The following is a 21,084-nucleotide window of genomic DNA, read 5'->3' as shown; positions in this document are numbered from 1 at the left end:
GAGCTCTCTACACATCTTTCATTTTTTAATTTAGGGATCTTTCTAATTGAAAGGATTCATCTGTTGGCCCCTGACAATTAGAATTTCCAAGGGTGCCCTTGTTCCAATAGTGACTCAATCCAATAAGCCTCTTCATGGAAAGCCCAGGAGGTAATTTTCCAGGTTTAGAGTAAGTTTTACCATACAAGCAAGAAGTGTTTCTGGAGAGGGCATAGAAGAGGCAGTCGCAGTGATGCCAAAAATCTTTCCCTGCCAGGAGTAGGCTAAGAAAGCAAAAGATTCTGGCTGCCTCAGACAGTTAAGGATGGGTGTCTGTGCGTACTACCGTATCCCACAAATTTGTAGAGTGCTGCCAGTATCTGACCTGTTAATCTGTGACACTGGGAAGACCCCGTTGTGATTGGATTTTTCTAGGACTAACCAGGAAACGAGAGTCGAAATGATAAGCCCTTTATGGATGGGACTTGTTAAGACAACCACCCCTGAGAGCTTGCCATGTTTAGAACAGAGTGTGCTGCTTAAAATTGGGCATGTCTTGGATTCCCAGGCTTTTTTCAGGTAGACCACTGCATGTGACTTGATAATTTTCTCTCCTTCCTCGCATGGTAAACATGCTCCTACTTCATAAGTTAAGCTCTCAAGGACATAAAGTGAGAGGAAAACCTCATTCAGTTTCTTATTTCGGGGACCCATTGCAAAGTTTTCCTAAATAGACACTTATCTGGTCAAAACTGCAAAACTCACCAGTCTGCAGAGCTAAGTCGAATAATGGGTTTCTCAGGGTTTTAGACCCATGTTTTACCTTACAGTACCCCCCTTATGAAAAACATGATACAGGAAGACAAAGAAAAAGGAAAGAACTGTTTTTGGAAGGAAGATGATTGAACAATATCAATACGTCAAAGGTACACGAGAGTCACTACACCTAAGACTAGTCATACAAACGTTTTTATGCCATTAATCAACAGTTTGGAGAGGAAAAGGTAACAAGTTGAGGTTTTTACTGTCTGCTCAATGGAATTCCACAGAGACCGGAAGCCTGCCTGGTAAGAAATGCTTGCCATTCTGCCAGACTTTCAGGCACTGGGCTCCCTTGACTGCAGCTTCCGGAAGAGCAGAGAGGCTTTGGCAGCCTGCTCACAGCATCAAAACTGAAGGGGCAAAGGGAAAACTTTCCCTTCACCCTCTGAAGATTTGCTGAAAATTAACTGACCAAAGGCAGGTTAATAGGAAAAAAGACATACATGTCAGAGAGATTAACCCCCAACCCAGTGGAGTACAGATGCTTATATACTCTTCCTCTTAGGGGAAAGGAAAAAGGGGAGATGTACATAATTTTAGGAGGATAATAAACGTTTTCTAGAGAATTCAATGGGCTTAGAGAACATATAATGGCCTGGGAAAAAGTCTGGGCCCACAAATCAGACAATGGTTTGTGAAGAAAGTCTATCCAAGTGTGTGGACAGACCAGTTTTCCTGTGATAGGAGTTCAGTTAATGAAAACCCAGGTAAGGGACCAGAAGCAACTGTTTTCTTCTTTGGTGGGTCCAGACTTGAGGCAGATCAAGACCCATATTTGATCAGACAGGATATAACTGCATTGACTAACAAGGCTTTACTGAGTTACTAAGAGCTTTGGAGTGAAAGAAACCTGGTTTCATTGGTTCTGCCAGTTTCCATCTATGTGACCTTGGCGAGTTATTCAACCCTGCTAAATTTAACCTCGGAAAAGGGGTTGATAGTAATCCTTAACTTATAAAGATGTAGTGAGACTAATTAAGAGAATTCATGGAACGTATTTAGGAAAGTGTATGGAACATAGCATCAGCATTACTATAAACAAGCTAAGTAAAATTGAAAATGGGAAATTAAAAAGAATGGTCATATCCCTTAAATGCACAGAAAAGCTTCTGGAGTGTAAGACTCTCCAGCATGTTTTATCTATCTTCATACCACTCCTCAGCCACGCCACTTTGCTATGGTCTCTGAGGAATAATAAAAACTCAATCATAATATATTAAATGGTAAAGGTAGCATCTTGAATTAGGAAAGTAGGACAAGATATGTAATAAAATCATTTGAGACCATTGAGAAAACTATCCATCTGAAAAAAATAATATATCCCATCTCACTGTCCTTCTCCCAAATAGAATCAAGATGGATTGCACTTCTAAACATCAAAATCTCTATAAAGGACAATTAAAGAAATTGTACAAGAATGTAGTAATGACCATGAGGAAGAGTAGACCTTCTTAACACAAATACACACGCAGACACACACAGGCAGGGAGATTCTCTGATGTTCTAGTCCAGTCTCAGTCTTAGGAAGGCACTGTTTGCCCGGCCGTGGGGTGGGGCTTTCTTGGCATTTTTGTCCATTTTCCACTTCTCCCCATAACAGACTATCTCTGCCTTGTATTTGCAATTAGCCTTGAGTGGAAGTTTTCTGCCCCTCCCCAAATGGGAACAGACCTATAATGGTATTGGTAGGTTGTAAAAAAAATAATGGTTTTGTAGTTTACATAGCTTCTTCTCATTTTTGTGTGTGAGCAACACTTTTTCCATCTGTATGCATTCTAAATCCAGTATGGTTTCTTGTTCCTTCCCTGGGGAGCTAATGAGTTTCTCTTCCACCCTTTCCCAAGCTGCAATAAATTTTCCTTTAACTTTATTCTGAGGATAATGCTTTCTGCCTTCTCCCAAGGGTTTAGTACGTTTTCTCCGTAGGAGAGAAGGTCTCAGGCAGAAGTTACATATTTGTGCATTTCCTGCTGCAACCACCAATCCACTTCTGTACATTTACCCTACTGAGGAGGGCTGTTTCCAGTCTTCTACCCTAATCAAAATCTTTTTGTTGAGCACCTGTTGAAAACCTGTGGAAAAGAGCATACAGTGAGGATGGACTACCCTGCGTATGGGGGCACCAGCTGTTAAAGATTGATAAGCCAGCCCACACCTGGCTTCTAAAAATTTGTTAAATACATAACTAATTTCCTGTTACCCACTTGCCTTCCACGTTCTGCCACAGGTGAACCAGTCTGCAGGTATAATCTCTGCTTAAGACTCCTATTCCTCCTGGTCATTTAGCTGTTTGGTTGACCTACAAACTCAGCTCTCTCATTGGCTCAATAAAAGTTATGATTTTGTAGTTTATCTGACTTCTTCTCAGTTTTGGTGTGGAAGTGACACTCTTCCCAGCTTTTTGTATTTCAGGCAGAAACAGAAATCCAAAGATTAATTTAAGAAAATTAGTGAATGAGTAAAATGGTACAGAAAGAATATGAATATAATGTAACCAGTTGCTCATCTAAAGATCTGATTTGTGGCGGGGTTTTTTTTTTTTTTTTTTTTTGGTTCTGCTTCAGAAAAAGTTATTTTGATAATCCCCCAAAATATTTAAGAATTCTAGTTTAGAAGAGAATAAGACAAGTAGCCCATTTGGTAAAGACAGGGTTTAATAAAATACTTCATATTTAGAATTTTGAGAAGGAAATGCTGGTTAATTTCCACACTCATGAATAAAGTAGCCAGGGAGGGTGAAGGGAAGAACAGTGACTTTAGGGTCTTTGGAAAGCTGTGCAGCAAACTGGGTTCTATGTTTACTCCTGGGCTTGCTTGGTGTCCAGAGCAATGAGAATATGGGGATAAGTCTCGGTCGCTGCAGCCTGGAGAGACTAGAAATGACATACTGTTAGTGCACCTTAGCAAGGAGAGATACTGACCACCATCAAAGGACACTGATACCTTCGTGTGTTTGGCTGTGGCCCAGAAAGACATTATTACAAAGTGGACCAGTTTTATCAATCCAAGCATGAAGAAAAACTTCTATCCTGTGGCATCAAGTGGGAGAAATGACAATAAAGTTGACTGATGTGACCCCTGTGCTGAAAAAAATTGAGAGAGTGTTGAATTTATCCTTTCACAAGAGGTTCTTCATTTTCCAAACCTTAAGTCATAGTGTATAACAAACATTTAGATAACAGATATGAAACCCTAGAAACTCGGAGTCAAGGGAATATTAGTCCTCTCTTTTCATTCTTACCTGATATAGCTATTTGAAATAACTAATGGGAATTTTACTCAAAGAATTATGCAACTGTTAAAAAGAAATTCATTCTCTGCTTTCATCTCTCAAAGGGATCCAACTCATAACTCAGAGCTGCAATTAAAAATTCACATCTTGCATTTTCTGATTTGTCCTTATTCTCTGGCTGTTTCAGAGTCTCCCCACACATCACACGAACCCAAATCATATTCTCAAATTCTAGGCCTCAATGACCTTTGATCGAGTCTGTGCCCATTCCCACATCCCACGGCTCTTTACTATGCAACACTCATGGGCAACTTCTCCCCACTTATCCCACCTCTTCCATCCTGTCTCGTTTGACTCACTCTCTTAATTCTGTAACATTAAAATAGAGAAACAAGCCTCACAGACTTTCTCAGGATTGGATTTGAAAGAGACAAAAGAACTTGGGGAACAGTCTCTGACAAATGTCATGCTGGTTACACAGGACTTCCTCAACAAATGACTTAACACCTCCAGAAACATGTTGATTGGTGGGAAAGCTAGTACTTCCTAAGGCACTCTCTTCTATTCTTTGTTTTTGCCAAAATTATTAGAAAAAGCACTAACTTTTTTTTAGATATTAACCAAGTCTGTATGCTTTAATACTGGTAAGAATGAAAGAGTAGTGAGACTTTAGGCAAGAAGATAGAAGGAAAACAAATAATAAAATAATATATGTGACAGAAGGTTGTTAGGGTTAAAGATGTCCAATAAAGTCCAATTTATTCATCAGTTTTATGTTACAAGATTCAATTTTTTGTCAGGTATATTAAACACTCAGAATATTATACACTGTGCTCTGTGTTGCCTGCCTTAGCTTCATATAACTTGTTTTCTGATTAAGCTATTATTTGTGTATGTAATCTGAAGAAAAATCATTTTTAGACATTTAAAAATATAAGGAAATGTTTTTCTAATTTTATTTTTAATTGACAAATAATCATATAGTTATGGGAAAAATAGGACATTTTGATGCACAATTTACATGGTGGAATGATTATATCAAGCTAATGAACACATTTATCAACTCAAATATTTATCATTTTGTGGCCAAACATTTAAAACCTACTTAGCAATTTTTAAGTACATAATGTATAATATCTACATGTAACTTTGTACACTGTGATCAACATTTCTCTTTCCCTATCCACTCACTTCCCCAAGCCTCTGGTAAACACCATTCTACCCTCTACTTCTATGAATTCAACTTTTGTAGATTCTCCATGTAACTGAAATCCTGTGGTATTTTTGTCTTTCTGTGTCTGGCTTATTTCATTTAACATAATGTCTTCCAAATTCATTTATGTCATCACAAATCACAGAATTTCCTTCTTTTAAAGAGCTGAATCTTACTGCATTGTGTATATATACCACATTCTATTTACCTGTTTATCTTTTGATGGACACAGGTTGATTCTACATTTTGGCTATTGTGAATAATACTGTAATATATCCAGTTGTGGAATTCCTAGATTATATCATAGTTCACTTTATTTTTTTGAGGAATCTCCATACTATTTTTCATAACGGCTACACTAATTAAATTTCCCACCAGCAATGTACACGGGTTCCCTTCTCCATATCCTTGTCAACACTTGATATCTTTCATCTTTTTAATAATAGCCATTCTAACAGGTATGAGGTGGTATCTCATCATGCAAATGTCTCATTTATTTGCGTTTTCCTGATGATTAGTGATGTTGAGCATTTCTCTATATACCTTTTGGCAATTTGTGTACCTTCTGTTGAGAAATGTCTTTTCAGATGCTTTGCCCATTTTACAATTGGTTATTTTCTTACTATTAAGTTGTTTGGGCTCCTTATATATTTTGGAAATTAATCCCTTATCATATGTGTGGTTTGCAAATATTTTCTCTGAATGTGGATTGTCTCTCAGCTCTGTTGATTGTTTCCTTGGCTGAATAGAAACTTTTTAATTTGCTACCATGCCATTTGTCTGTTTTTGCTTTTATGTCTGTGCTTTTAGGGTCATTTGCAAAACATCACTGCCCAAATGAGGGTCATAGAGCTTTTTCCCTATCTTTTCTTCTAGTAGTTTTACATTTTCAGGTTTTACATTTACATCTCTAATCCATTTTGAGATAATTTTTTATATACGGTTTCAGATACAAATGGATACATGTGGATACCAGTTGTCTCAACAGCATTTATTGAAGAGAGCACCTTTTCCAAAGAGTTTTTTGTTCTGTCTCCTGTTCCATTGGTCTATTTGTATGTTTTTGTGTCAGTACCATGCTGTTTTGATTACAATTACATTATAACATGTTTTAAAATCAGGGCTTGTGATTACTGTTCTTTTTGCTCAAGATTTGTTCTTTTTTTGCTCAAGATTGTTTTGGCTATTGGGATTTTATTTTATGGTTCACTATGAACTTTAGGGTTACTTTTTCTATTTCTGTGAGAAATGTCATTGAAATTTTGATGGAGATTCCTTTGAATCTGTAGATTGGTTAGTATGAACATTTTAATAATAGTGTTTTTTCCAGTGCATGAGCACAAGATACCTTTTAATTTATGTCTCTTGCAGTTTCTTTCATTAATGTTTTACAGTTTTCAGGGTACAGGTCATTTACCTCCTTTGTTAAATTTATTCCTAAGTATTTCATTTTTTGTAGCTATTGTAAGAAAGATTGTTTCTGTATTTTTAGGGGGGGGATAGTTTAGCATTATTGTATAGAAGTGCTAATGATTTATGCACATTTGTTTTGTATCCTAAAACTTTGCTTAACTAATTTATTAGTTCCAAAACCTTTTTGGTGGAGTCTTCAGGGCGTTCTACATATGGGATCATATAGTTTGCAAATAGGGTCAGTTTAACGTCTTCCTTTCTGATTTGGATGCCTTTTATTTCTTTTTCTTGCCTAATTGCTCTGACCAGGACTTCCAGTGCTATGTTGAACAGAAGTGGTGAAAGTGATCATCCTGTATTGTATTCAATCTTAAAGAAAAAGTTTTCTACTTTTTATGATTGAGCATAATGTTAGCTATAGGCATTTCATGTATGGCTTTTACTGTGTTGAGGTAATGCAAATTTTGCTGTTTTGATATATGTATACAATGTGGCATGAATAAATCAAGTTAATTAACATATCCATTACCTCAGTTACCTATCTTTTTTATGGTGAAACATTTTAAAATTAATGTATTGTTTATTTTGAAATATATAATACATTATTATTTACTATGTCACCTGGCTAGACAGCAGATCTCAAAACCTATTCCTCCTATCTATCTGAAACTTTTTACCCACTGATCAACAAGTCTTCATTCCTTCCATCCCCACTCCCATCCCCTAACCTTTGGTAACCATCATTCTACTCTCTACTTCTATGAGTTCAACTCTGTTAGATTCTGCGTGTAAGTCAGGTTTTGTAATATTTGTCTTTCTGTGTATGGCTTATTTAACTTAGCATAATCTCCTCCAGATTCATGTATCCTATTTCAGTGATGGAATTTCCCCCTCTTTTAAGACTGATAGTATTCCATTGTGTATATACATCACGTATTCTTTATTCATCCATTGATAGGCATTTAGATTGAAGTGAATAGCACCATATCTTGGCTATTGTGAATAGTGCTGCAATTAAAATGAGAGGGCAGATATCCCTTCAACATAATATATTTAGTTCCTTTGAATGTATACCCAGAAGCAGAACTACTGGGTCCTATAATAGGTCTATTTTTAGTTTTTTAAAGAATGTTCACACTGTTAGAAATAGAAACCACTGTCTTTTTAAAACCTAAACCTTGGGAGTAACGTGCTATCTCTTCAATTAGCAGCCTTTTATCTCAGCTTAAGAATGCCCTATAGTAATCCCTGTAAAGCATGCCTAGTAGTGATGAACTCGCTCAACTTTTGTTTGTCTGAAAAAGTTTTTATTTCTCCTTTATTTTTTAAAGACAGCTTGCTGATAAAGTATTTTTGTTTGGCAAGTTTTCTTTTTTGACTTTGGCACTTTGACTGTATTATCCCATTCTCTCCTGGCCCACAGGGTTTCTGCTGAGAAATACACTGAAAACCACATTAGGGCTCTTTTGAGTGTGACATGTTTCTTATCTCTGCTGCTTTCAGTAGTCTTTTTTGTCTTTGTTTTTTACTGATTTGATTATGATGTGTCTTGGTTAACTTTTCTCTGGGTTAAATTAGATTGGCAACCTCTGAGCTTTCTGGATGTTGTCATCTTTCCCAAGATTTGGGAAATTTTAAGCCATTATTTGCTTAATTTTGCTTCCCAAGCCTTTTACTCTGTCTTTAAGAACTCTTACAATGTGAAGTTTTAGTTCACTTGATGGCATCCCGTAATTCCTTAAGGCCTTCTTTATTCTTTTTTATTCTTTTAGCTTCTCTGATAGGATAACGTCAAACATCTTGTTTTTGAGCTCACCAATTCTTTTTTCTGCTTGGTCAATTTGCTCTTGATGTTTTCTATTAAATTTGCTAGTTCACTTATTCTTTATGTCTAGGATTTCCATTTTGCTTTTTATAATATAAGAAGGCAGGAATGTCAGGCCTCTGAGCCCAAGCCAAGCCATCACATCCCCTGTGACTTGCACATATATGCCCAGATGGCCTGAAATAACTGAAGAATCACAAAAGAAATGAAAATGCCCTGCTCCGCCTTAATCACCTGTTAACTGATGACATTCTACCACAAAAGAAGTGAAAATGGCTGGTCCTTGCCTTAAGTGATGACATTATTACCTTGTGAAAGTCCTTTTACTGGTTCATCCTGGCTCAAAGAGCTCCCCCACTGAGCACCTTGTGACCCCCACTCCTGCCCCCCAGAGAACAAACCCCCTTTGACTGTAATTTTCCTTTACCTACCCAAATCCTATAAAACGGCCCCACCTTATCTCTTTTTGGACTCAGCCCGCCTGCACCCAGGTGATTAAAAAGCTTTATTGCTCACACAAAGCCTGTTTGGTGGTCTCTTCACAGGGACGCGCATGACAGCTTGTTCTATTTCTGTGAAGAATGTCATTGGAATTTTGATTGCATTGAATTCGCAGATCATTCTGTGTAGTACAGACATTGTAACAATAATTTTTTCAATCCATGAGCATGTGATACTCCATTTTTGTATCCTCTTTGATTTCTTTCATCAGTTTTTTTTACAGTTTTCGTTGTAGGAATCTTTCACTTTTTGGTTAAACTTATTATGTATTTTATTTTCTTGTAACTATTTTAAATGAAATTTCTTGATTTCTTTTTCAAATTGTTTACTGTTGTCATATAGAATTACAATTTTTATATGTTGACTTGGTATTCTGCCACTTTAGTGAATTTGTTTATCAGTTCTAAGAGTTTTTTGGTGGAGTCTTTATTTTCTTTTTTTCATATAAGATAATGTTGTCTGAAAACGAGGGTAATTTGACCTCTTCCTTTCCAATGTGGATGCCCTTGATTTCCTTCTCCGGCTTGATTTGTCTGGCTAGGAATACAAGTACCATGTTGAATAAAAGGGGGGAAAGTGGGCATCTTTGCTTTGTTTCATATCTTAATAGAAAGGCTTTCCATTTTTCCTATCCAGTATAATGTTAGCTGTAAGCTTGTCATATAGAGCCCTGATTGTTTTGAAGTATGTTCCTCCTATACCCAGTTAGTTGTGTTTTTATCATGAAGGGATATGAATTTTTTAAATGCTTTTCAACATCTGTTGGAGTGATTATGGTTTTTTCTTTGATTCTGTTGATGGAATAGATCACTTTTTGTGTGTTCCTTAAGCTGTGTTTGAATCCCTGGGATGAATCTCACCTGATCATCATGAATGATCTTTTTAATGTGTTGTCGAATTCAGTTTGCTAGTATTTGGTTGAGGATTTTCTCAACTACATTCAACATGGATATTGACCTGACGTTTTCTTTTTTGTTGTTGTGTCCTTGTCTAGTTTTGGTATCAGGGTAATGTTGGCCTTGTATAGTGAGTTTGGAAGTATTCCCTTCACTTCAATTCACTTCAATCTCTTTGAACAGTTTGAGGAGAATTAGTGTTAGTTCTTATTTAAATGTATGGTAGGATTCAGCAGTGAAGCCATCAAGTCCTGGGCTGGTTTTTTGTTTGTTTGTTTGTTCATTTGTTTGTTTGTTTTTATGGGAGATTTCTAATTACAACTTCAACCTGATTACTCATTATTGTTCTGTTCAGATTTTCTGTGTCCTCATGCTTCAATCTTGATAGGTCTTATGTGTCCAGGAATTTATTCATTTCTTCTGGGTTTCTCAGTTTGTTTGTATATAGTTGTTTCCAGTAGTCTCTAATGATTCTGTGTTTCTGTGGTATCAGTTGTTATGTCTTTTTCAAATACGATTTTGTTTATTTGGGTCTTCTGTTTTTGTGTACTCTAGGTAAAAGTTTGTCAATTTCATTTTTTTCCAAAAACTAACTTTTTATTTTGTTGATCCTTTGTATTATTATTTTAGTCTCAATTTCATTTATTTCTGTTCTGGTATTATTTCTTTCCTTCTACTAATTTTGAATTTGGTTTGCATGCTTTTCTAGTTCCTTGAGGTGCATTTTCAGGTTGTTTATTTGAAGTCTTATTTTTTTCATGTAGGCATTTATTGCTATAAAGTTTCATCTTAGTACTGTTTTTGCTGTGTCTCATAGGGTTTTGTATATTGTATTTCCATTTTTGTTTCTTTTAAAAAATTTTTTAAATTGCTTCTCAACTTCTTCTTTGACCCATTGGTTGTTTAGGAGCAAGTAGTTTAATTTTTATGTATTTGTATAGTTTTCAAAGTTCCTCTACTTAATGATTTCTAGTTTTATTTCATTGTGATCAGAAAAGATATTTGATGTGATCTTTGACTCTCTAAAATGTGTTAAAACTTGTTTTGCCACCTAATATATGGTGTATCCTGGACAGTGTTCCATATGCTGATGAGAAGAATGCATATTCCGCAGATGTTTGATGCAATGTTCTGCAAATGTCACTTAGGTCAATTTGGTCCAGAGTATAGTTTGACTGTAATGTTTCTTTGTTGTCTTTCTTACAGGATGGTCTTTCCATTGCTGAAAGTGGGGTGTTGAAAGTCCCCTGGTATTATTGTACTGCAGTGTATCTGTCCCGTTAGATGTATTAATATTTGCTTTACATATTAGGGTGCTCTTTTGTTAGGAGCATATATATTTACTATGTTATATGCTCTTGCTGAATTGATTCCTTTATCATTACATAATGATCCTTTTGTCTCTTTGTACTTCTTTCGTATTAAAGTGTATTTTATCTGATATGCGTATAGCCATTCCTACTCTTTAAATTTTCATGGCGTGGAATATCTTTTCCATTTCTTCCCTGTCAGTTCATTTGTGTCCTTATAGGTAAATTCAATTTCTTATAGGCAGCATAAAGTTGTTTTTTTAAAAAACCCATCCAACCACTCTGAATTTTTTTGTTTTACTTTGTTTTTTGAGATGGAGTCTCCCTCTGTCACCCAGACTGGAGTGCAATGGCACGATCTCAGCTCACTGCAACCTCTGCCTGCTGTGTTCAAGTGCTTCTCCTGCCTTAGCTTCCCTAGGAGCTGGGACTACAGGTGTGTGCCACCACATCCAGCTGATTTTTGTATTTTTAGTAGACACAAGGTTTCACCATGTTGGCCAGGCTGGTCTTGAACAGCCGACCTCAGGTGATCCACCTACCTTGGCCTCCCAAAGTGCTGAGATTACAAGCCTGAGCCACTGCACCCAGCCCACTCTATGCCTTTTAATTGGAAAACTTAACTCATTTACATCTAACATAATTATTGATAGGTGAGGACTTACTCCTGTCATTTTTTTTATTTTTCTAATTTTTTCATAACTCCTCTCTTTTTTCTTTCTTTCTTTCTTACTATTTTCCTTTGTGATTAAGCAATTTTCTTTGGTAGTATGTTTTAATTCCTTGATTTTTATTTTTAGTTGACATACTATAGGTGCTTGACCATAGATTTTTAATGGCTGAGACAGTTGGTACTGAGAGCAGTTCTCACATGGATCACATTCTGGCCAGGGGGCAACAAGGACTTAATTCCTGGTGGTTAACTGTGAAGAAAGAGAGTGATGGTCTCAGTTCTGCCAAGAATAAATTTACTGTGCTGCATGAAACCAGAAGATCTTCACAGCAGTGCTTAGTGAATCTTCTGAAGCTTAAACTTAAACTGTACTAAAAATCAGACCTGAGATCTGACTGACTGTGAGAGTAGCAGAGACTGAGCTTGAGGTTGTCAGGATGACTTGTCAGGTGGAGGTTTGCCATACTCTGCCAGTCTGGTAGGATACTGGTTTAGCTACAGCACCAACTTGAAAACAACACATCAAAAGATTGGGGTGCGCTGTTAATTGCCTACTGCTGAGTATCAAGTGGCTTACAACAGGAACAATTTATTATTTTGTTTCATTGATTTTGAGGGTATAAGGAACTGGTCTCCAGTCAACAGCTAGAGAGCAACTGAAGCCAGTCAACAGCCATATGAGGGAGTTTTGAAGCAAATCCTCCCCAAATTGAACTTTCAGATGAACTCCAGCACCCACCCAACATCTTGATTACAACCTCAGGAGAGACACTGAGCCAGAGCTCTTCAGGTAAACTATTCCTGATCTATGGGAACCATGAGGTAGTAAATATTCGTTGTTTCAAGCTCCCGAGTTTGGGGATAATTTATTATGCAGTGATAGTAGACTATGCACTAAGAAACTATTAAATCTAGGTTTATGTTTTTTGCAAGCAGCCTTCTTTGCTTTTTAGGCCAGGTTACATATCCAATCATGAGGACCAAGAGCTTTAGCCAAAGAGTGGACTTATATGCAGGGAAAGTTTCCTTTTATGAGTCTTATGATTAGGGTGAGTATTGGTCCAACTCATCCTGTAACCTCATTATGTAAAAGAAGAAAAACATGTGTAAATCATGTTATTCTTGAGGAAGTTATGCTTCATCTGCATTGGCAACTCTGAGCCTGGAGCCAATTAACTGCAGAACAAGATGAACATCCTGAATGTCGAGAAGACGCATCTTGAAGAACAGAGAGACTATACTTTTTTATATGTACTTTAAGTTATAGGGGACATGTACACAACGTGCAGGTTTGTTACATATGTATACATGTGCCATGTTGCTGTGCTGCACCCATTAACTCTTCATTTACATTAGGTATATCTCCTAATACTATCCCTCCTTTCTCCCCCCATGCCACAACAGGCCCTGGTGTGTGATGTTCCCCACCCTGTCTCCAAGTGTTCTAATTGTTCATTTCCCACCTATGAGTGAGAGCATGTGGTGTTTGGCTTTCTGTCCTTGCGATAGTTTGCTCAGAATGATGGTTTCCAGTTTCATCCATGTCCCTACAAAGGACATGAACTCATCCTTTTTTATGGCTGCATCGTATTCCATGGTATATATTTGCCACATTTTCTTAATCCAGTCTATCATTGATGGACATTTGGGTTGGGTCCAAGTCTTTGCTATTGTGAATAGTGCCACAGTAAACATACGTGTGCATGTGTCTTTATAACAGCATGATTTATAATCCTTTGGGTATATACCCAGTAATGGGATGGCTGGGTCAAATTGTATATCTAGTTCTAGATCCTTGAGGAATTGCCACACTGTCTTCCGCAATGGTTGAACTAGTTTACAGTCCCACCAACAGTGTAAAAGTGTTCCTGTTTCTCCACATCCTCTCCAGCACCTGTTGTTTCCTTTTTAATGATTGCCATTCTAACTGGTGTGAGATGGTATCTCATTGTGGTTTTGATTTGCATTTCTCTGATGGCCAATTGATGATGAGCATTTTTTCATGTATCTGTTGGCTGCATAAATGTCTTCTTTTGAGAAGTGTCTGTTCATATCCTTTGCCCACTTTTTGATGGGGTTGTTTGATTTTTTCTTGTAAATTTGTTTGAGTTCTTTGTAGATTCCGGATATTAGCCCTTTGTCAGATGAGTAAATTGTAAAAATTTTCTCCCATTCTGTAGGTTGCCTGTTTATTCTGATGGTAGTTTCTTTCACTGTGCAGAAGCTCTTTAGTTTCATTAGATCCCATTTGTCAATTTTGGCTTTTGTTGCCATTGCTTTTGGTATTTTAGACATGAAGTCCTTGCCCATGCCTATGTCCTGAATGGTACTGCCTAGGTTTTCTTTTAGGGTTTTTATGGTTTTAGGTCTAACATTTAAGTCTCTAATCCATCTTGAATTAATTTTTGTATAAGGAGTAAGGAAGGTATCCAGTTTCAGCTTTCTACATATGGCTAGTGAGTTTTCCCAGCACCATTTATTAAATAGGGAATCCCTTCCCCATTTCTTGTTTTTGTCAGGTTTGTCAAAGAGCAGATGGTTGTAGATGTGTGGTATAATTTCTGAGGGCTCTATTCTGTTCCATTGGTCTATATCTCTGTTTTGGTACCAGTACCATGCTGTTTTGGTTACTGTAGCCTTATAGTATAGTTTGAAGTCAGGTAGTGTGATGCCTCCAGCTTTGTTCTTCTTGGCAATGCAGGCTCTTTTTTGGTTCCATGTGAACTTTAAAGTAGTTTTTTCCAATTCTGTGAAGACAGTCATTGTTAGCTTGATGGGGATAGCATTGAATCTATAAATTACCTTGGGCGGTATGGACATTTTCACAATATTGATTCTTCCTATCCATGAGCATGGAATGTTCTTCCATTTGTTTGTGTCCTCTTTTATCATCGAGTGAACTCCCATTCACAATTGCTTCAAAGAGAATAAAATACGTAGGAATCCAACTTATAAGCAATGTGAAGGACCTCTTCAAGAAGAACTACAAACCACTGCTCAAGAAGAGATTATATTTTTGATGCAAACCTAGATAGTTGAAGGGATGGGGAAAAGGTTGTTCTTTCTACCTGAAAAGGTCTTTCAGTTACATTCCCACCCAGACTTTTTTGTGTACATGGAGAACACTTGGACAATCACATGTGTCTTTCAGGAATAATAAAAATAGGATTTAAAGACCTCATTATTAAGGGGTCATACACTGACATCAAGAGTATGTTCTAACCTTCCAAAACCTTCACAGTGCTTGTTAAAACTTTTATTTTAATGCCTTTAAAGGTGACGAGGCCCTGTTGCCCATGACTCCACATAGCCCTGCTGCCTCACACATGGCCTGCCTGGGCATTTGCATTGTGTGCTGACAGCCTTGGAAGCTTTTCAGTTTAAGATCCCTCCCATTGTGCACAGTAATTTAGTCCCCATAACTGTACTTACTAACAGAGAACTTAAAAACAAATGAACAAACAAAAACAAAAGAAACAGATATTACAGGCATCTACATGTGACCCTTTTATCATATTGGAGGACCACAAGTTCAGGCATGCAGAATCAGTAGGTTAAACAGAAAGAAGCAAAAGAACAGCAGCCAATATTCCAGTTTGCAAATTAGACACAGCCTTGGTATCATGAAGAGGTAACTAATAGTAAAGAGGTATCAAACAATAGGACCATAAGTCTAATTTATCATAAAAAAATGGAACCAGTCTACTATCACCAGTGGCAGGACTTTCTCATGCAGCCCTGTACGAGCAAAACAACAAAGAACAAATCTAAAAAATTAGAAGTAGACATTTCTTACACTGGCAAGATAATAATTTTCTTCGTTTTGCCAGGAGAAAAAATGAATAATATTCAAGCACTTCATTACATCTGGCAGTTCAGGGACAGTGAACAGACTGTACTGAGAACATGCTTCTCCCGCGGCCAGTCACACTCCTGTTTTGTTCCTCACATTAATCTCAATTCATCTTAATCACTTTAAAGTGGGAGAGAGTGGATGATATCATCAGTAGATATTTTTGGAGGGGGGGTCATAAATGAAGTTTTAAGTATACCTAAGGAAAAATGATACTGTTTTTCACAACCAGTACCTGTCTATTTTAATGCTTATACTTGACTTCTCCAGTAAGAAACAGTTGCTCATAATTTGGGTAAAGTCAAGGACCAGCTCCCATCTCAACACCAGGTTAAAAAAAAAAAGAAAGCCATGGTCAGACTTCCGTTTCCAGCAGGACACTAGACCAGACTTTTTTAACGACCATTCCACCAAAAGCAATTTTAAGGGCTGGATTAAAACATTATTTAAAAATAAATTTAAAAGCAATTTCTGAGCAGAAAAGAAAACAGGAAATGTTCACCAGTGGAAAACAAAGAGAAAGCAAGAGTCAAGGACAGTCAGTGAGCACTGATGGCCTGAGCCAAACTCTGGGAACCTTGATTTTCTGTTATTGTCCTGGCTGAGGAATGAGGGAAGCAGAAGATAAGCCTAGAGCACATCCAAGGTGCAGATAGTAATAGAAAACCCTCTCATAAGGCTGGGTTTCCAAATGCTACATCTCTGGTGTAGAAGCAAATTAGAAATATGCTCCTGAGAAGAGTAGAGCAGTGAGATTAATCTTCCTCTACTTTGGCAGAGAAAAAGAAATTAATTTTGTGGCGAGGCTGGGCACAGTGGCTCACACCTGAAATCCCAGTAAGCCAAGAAGGGAGAAGCCAAGGGGTGAGGATCTCAGGAACCCAAGAGTTTGAGACCAGACTGAGCAATATAGTGAAACCCTGTTTTTACAAAAAACTAAAAAATGTAGCTGAGAATGGTGGTGCACACCTGTGGTCCTAGCTACTTGGGAGGCTGAAGCAGAAGGATTAGCTTGAGCCCAGGAGGTGGAGGTTGCAGTGAGCCACAATCATGCCATGGCACCTCAGCTTGAGCTACAGAGCAAGACTTTGCCTAAAAAAGGAAAGAAAACGTACAGATAATTCTAATCCCTTTTCCTAAGTCTGTTTCCTGAGTTCATGTACCCTATATCGTCCAGAAAAACTACAACCCGAGAACTCCCTTGGCACCCCACAGTCACATGTCACGACGTAAATATCAACACTCTCTGGAGTAATGTACTTTGAACTCAGGACTTTGTTTGTAAAGTTCCAAGGAAAATGAGCACACAAGAAACAGACACCATGCCCACATGTGTGTGCACATGCATGCACACAAATAATACACATTAGGGAAATTTCACCTTGAGGGAGGGCCAGTAGAAATCATGATGAGTAGAACTGGACCTCTCGAGTCTAGTATGAGAATTACCAGACTCAAAATACAAAAGAGAATGTCTGACATCTTAAAAAATAGAGATTGAAACAACAGTAAGAAACAAAGGCCATAAAATGAAAGATAAGATTTGAGAAAATAGAAATTCTCAAATACGTAAAATAATATTTGAAACAAATACTTGAGGTATGGGTCAAACAACAGATTTAACATGCTAACAAAAGAATTGATACTCAGGAAAACTATTTCAAAATAAATTTCCAGAATACAGCAGGAGGACAGAATTTTTTGAAAGGCCAACATACCTTGGTATTTTAAGGAGGTATGATTCATCAAATTTCTAATTGAAGTTTCATTAGTAAACAAAGATAGAATAAAGGAGAAGCAATATTTGAAGTGATAGTGGCAGAAAAATCTCTGGAATTTGTAAAGCATCTACCATTGTCAAATCCAAGAAGCTCACTGATTCTTAAATAGAATGAACAAAAGAAATCCATATGTAGGCATGACATAATGAACTTCAGAGGCAAAAGTATAAAATCTGAAAAGTATACTTAGGATAATCTAAAACAAGAGACAATTAGATTGAGAGCGGATATCTTCACAGAAACACTTGAATCTGGAAGTTGAGCCATATCTATAACTTCCTGAAATAAAAATAAAATGTCATTATAAAAACATCCATACTTCCCAAAGCAATCTACAGATTCAGTGCAATCCCATTACAATTTCAATATTATTTTTAGCAGAAATAGGGAAAACATCAGACATTCGTATGGAAACGCGAAAGTCCGCAAATAGTCAAAACAATCCTGAACAGAAAGAACAAAGCTGCAGGCAGCATACTCCTCATTTTCAAAATATAAAGCAATTGAGATCAAATCAGCATGGTCCTAGCATAGACACAAGTCATGTCTACCAATACAGCAGGATGGAAAGCCTAGAAATCACCTCACAGATCTGTGGTCAATTGATTTTTGGCAAAGTTTCAAAGAACACACCATAAAGAACAGTCTGTTTGATAAATTATGCTGGGAAAGCTGGTTATATACACATGCAAAAAATTTTTTTTGATCTTTGTCTCACACCATATACAAAAATGGATTAAAGACTTAAATATAAGACCTGAAACTGGCTGAGGTGACTCACACCTGTAATCCCAGCGCTTCGGGAGGCCGAGGTGGGCGGATCACCTGAGGTCAGGAGTTTGAGACCAGCCTGCCCAACATGGTAAAACCCTGTCTCTACTAAAAAAAAAAAAAAAAATACAAAGTGGGTGCCTATAATCCCAGCTACTCAGGAGGCTGAGGCAAGATAATTGCTTGGACCAGGAGGCAGAGGTTGCAGTGAGCCGAGATCACGCCACTGCACTCTTGCCTGGGTGACAACGAGACTCTGTCTCAAAAAAAAAAAAAAAAAAAAAAGACCTGAAACTGTAAAACTAGTAGAAGAAAATAGTGGGGAAAGCTCCACAATATTGGTCTGGGCAACATGTTTTTAAAATAAACCTCAAAAGCACAGGTAACAAAAGCAAAAATACACAAATGAGATGGCATCAAACTAAAAATCTTCTGCACGGCAAAAGAAACAAAGAGACAGTTTATAGAATGAGAGAAAATGTTTGTAAACCATACACTTGATAAGGGATTAATATCCAAAATATTGGAGGTACTCAAAAAGCTCAATAGCAAGACAACAAATAACCCAATTTAAAAATGGGCTGTCATCTCAGTTACTTGGGAGGCTGAGGCAGGAGAATCACTTGAACCTGGGAGGCAGAGGTTGCAATGAGCCGAGATCGCACCACTGCACTCCAGCCTCGGTGACAGAGCAAGACTCCATCTCAAGAAAAAGGAAAAAAGAAAAAGAAAAAAGAAAAGAAAAAAAGGAGGGGGCAGTTCTTGAACAGACATCTCTCAAAAGAAGACATACAAATGGCCAACTGATGTATTTTTAAATGTTCAGTGTTCAGAAATGCAAATTAAATCACAGCTATCACCTCATACCTGTTAAAATGGCTTTTATCAAAAATATGAAAGGTAAGTGTTGGCAAGGATGTGGAGAAAAAAGAGCTCTCGTACATTTTTGGTGGGAATATGCAACCATTATGGAGAGTGGTATGGAAGTCCCTAAAAAAAAAAGTAAACTTTGAACTTGATCCAGCAATCCCAGTTCTGGGTACATACCCAAAGGAATTGAAATCAATATGTCAAAAGAAATACATGTGCTCCCATGATCATTGCAGCATTATTCACAAAAGAATGGATTTTTAAAATGTGGTATCTGTACACAATGAAATACTATTATGTCTTTAAAAAGAAGGAAATTCTGTCATGTGACAACATGGATGAACCTGGAGGACAGTCAGGTAAATGAAATAAGCCAAGCACCGGAAGACAAAAATCACCTGACCTCGCTTATATGTGGAATCTAACAAAGTGGAACTCTCAAAAGTAGAGAGTAGAGTGGCGGTTACCAGAGCAATGGGAAGGGAGGAGTTGGGGTGTTGGTCAAAGGGTACAAAATTTCAGATAGAATACGTTTTGATATATTTTGCGCAGCAGGATGACTATAATCAACAATAATGCATTGTACCTTACAAATTAAGACATTAAATTTCAAATGTCTATAATAAAAATAATAGGCACCGGAGATGTTAATTAGCTTGATTTAATCATTTCACATTGTGTACCTATATCAAAATATCACATACTCCATAAATATACACAATTATGATTTGTCAATTAAAACTATTAAAGTCATAAAAATCGATAAAACAGAATTGCATATTTTTTTAAAAAGCAGAGTCAGGCTAGGAGTCAAACTTTAATACTCAGTCCAGTGGCTTTTTTTTTTTTTTTTATAAAAGTGAGAGTGAAATGAAGACATTTGTTTCACACACAAAAACAGAGATTGTGTGTACCCAACAGATTGTCACTAAAGAAAATTTAGAGGATATATTCCTGGCAACATAAAAATGATTCCAGATAACAAAGTGAAGATTCGCTTTACCCGATTTCAAGACTTAGAAAGCTATAGCAATAAAGAAAGTATAATATTTACATAAGGGTTAAAAAGCAGACAAAATAGAGTGTACATATATATACACATGTGTGTATGACCCTGCTTTATAATATAGTGACATTCCAGATCAAGAGGAATGGAAAATATCCAAAAAGATTAATGCAGGGAAAGTTGTTTACAGAAATGAAAAGAGAAAGAAGGGAGGGGAAGGAGGAGGACAGAAGGAAATTGCTTCTACTCCTCACCATACCCCAAAATAAATTTCAGGAGCACTCAAAGACTTAAATATTAAATCTTAAACTTTAAAACCCATAGCATGTAATATATTTATTTTATGGAGTTCTTAAACAAGGATATCTTTCAAAAGGGAAAAAAATGCGAAGCATTAAAAAAAATTTCAAAAAACATTGATGAAGCCGGGCACGGTGACTCATGCCTGTAGTCCCAGCACTTTGGGAGGCTGAGGTGGGTGGATCACAAGGTCAGGAGATTGAGACCATCCTGGCCAACATGGTGAAACCCCGTCTCTACAAAAATTACAAAAATTAGCCAGGCGTGGTGGCATGTGCCTGTAGTCCCACCTACTCAGGAGACTGAGGCAGAAGAATCGCTTGAACTGGAGAGGTGGAGATTGCAGTGAGCTGAGATCGTGCCATTGCATTCCAGCCTGGGCAAAAGAGCAAGACTCCATCTCAAAAAAAAAAAAGAGAGATTGATGCAAATCAATGAAATTTGAAAACATGTGAATGGCCTCAAATTTGAATACATTGTATTTTAAAACTTTATCAAAAGATGCCTATAGAAAAGCAAAAAGATGTCAAAATGGAAGAAGACAGTTACAAAATATACAAAATATACAACTGGGAAGACTACTATTAAGAACATACAGTGGGCTAGGACTACTTTGTCAAACATTAAGATTCCTCACTT

The sequence above is a fragment of the Papio anubis genome, chromosome 8, assembly GCF_008728515.1.
Source record: "Papio anubis isolate 15944 chromosome 8, Panubis1.0, whole genome shotgun sequence".
In the NCBI taxonomy this organism is placed as follows: domain Eukaryota; kingdom Metazoa; phylum Chordata; class Mammalia; order Primates; family Cercopithecidae; genus Papio; species Papio anubis.
Note: the sequence above shows the minus strand (reverse complement) of the source record.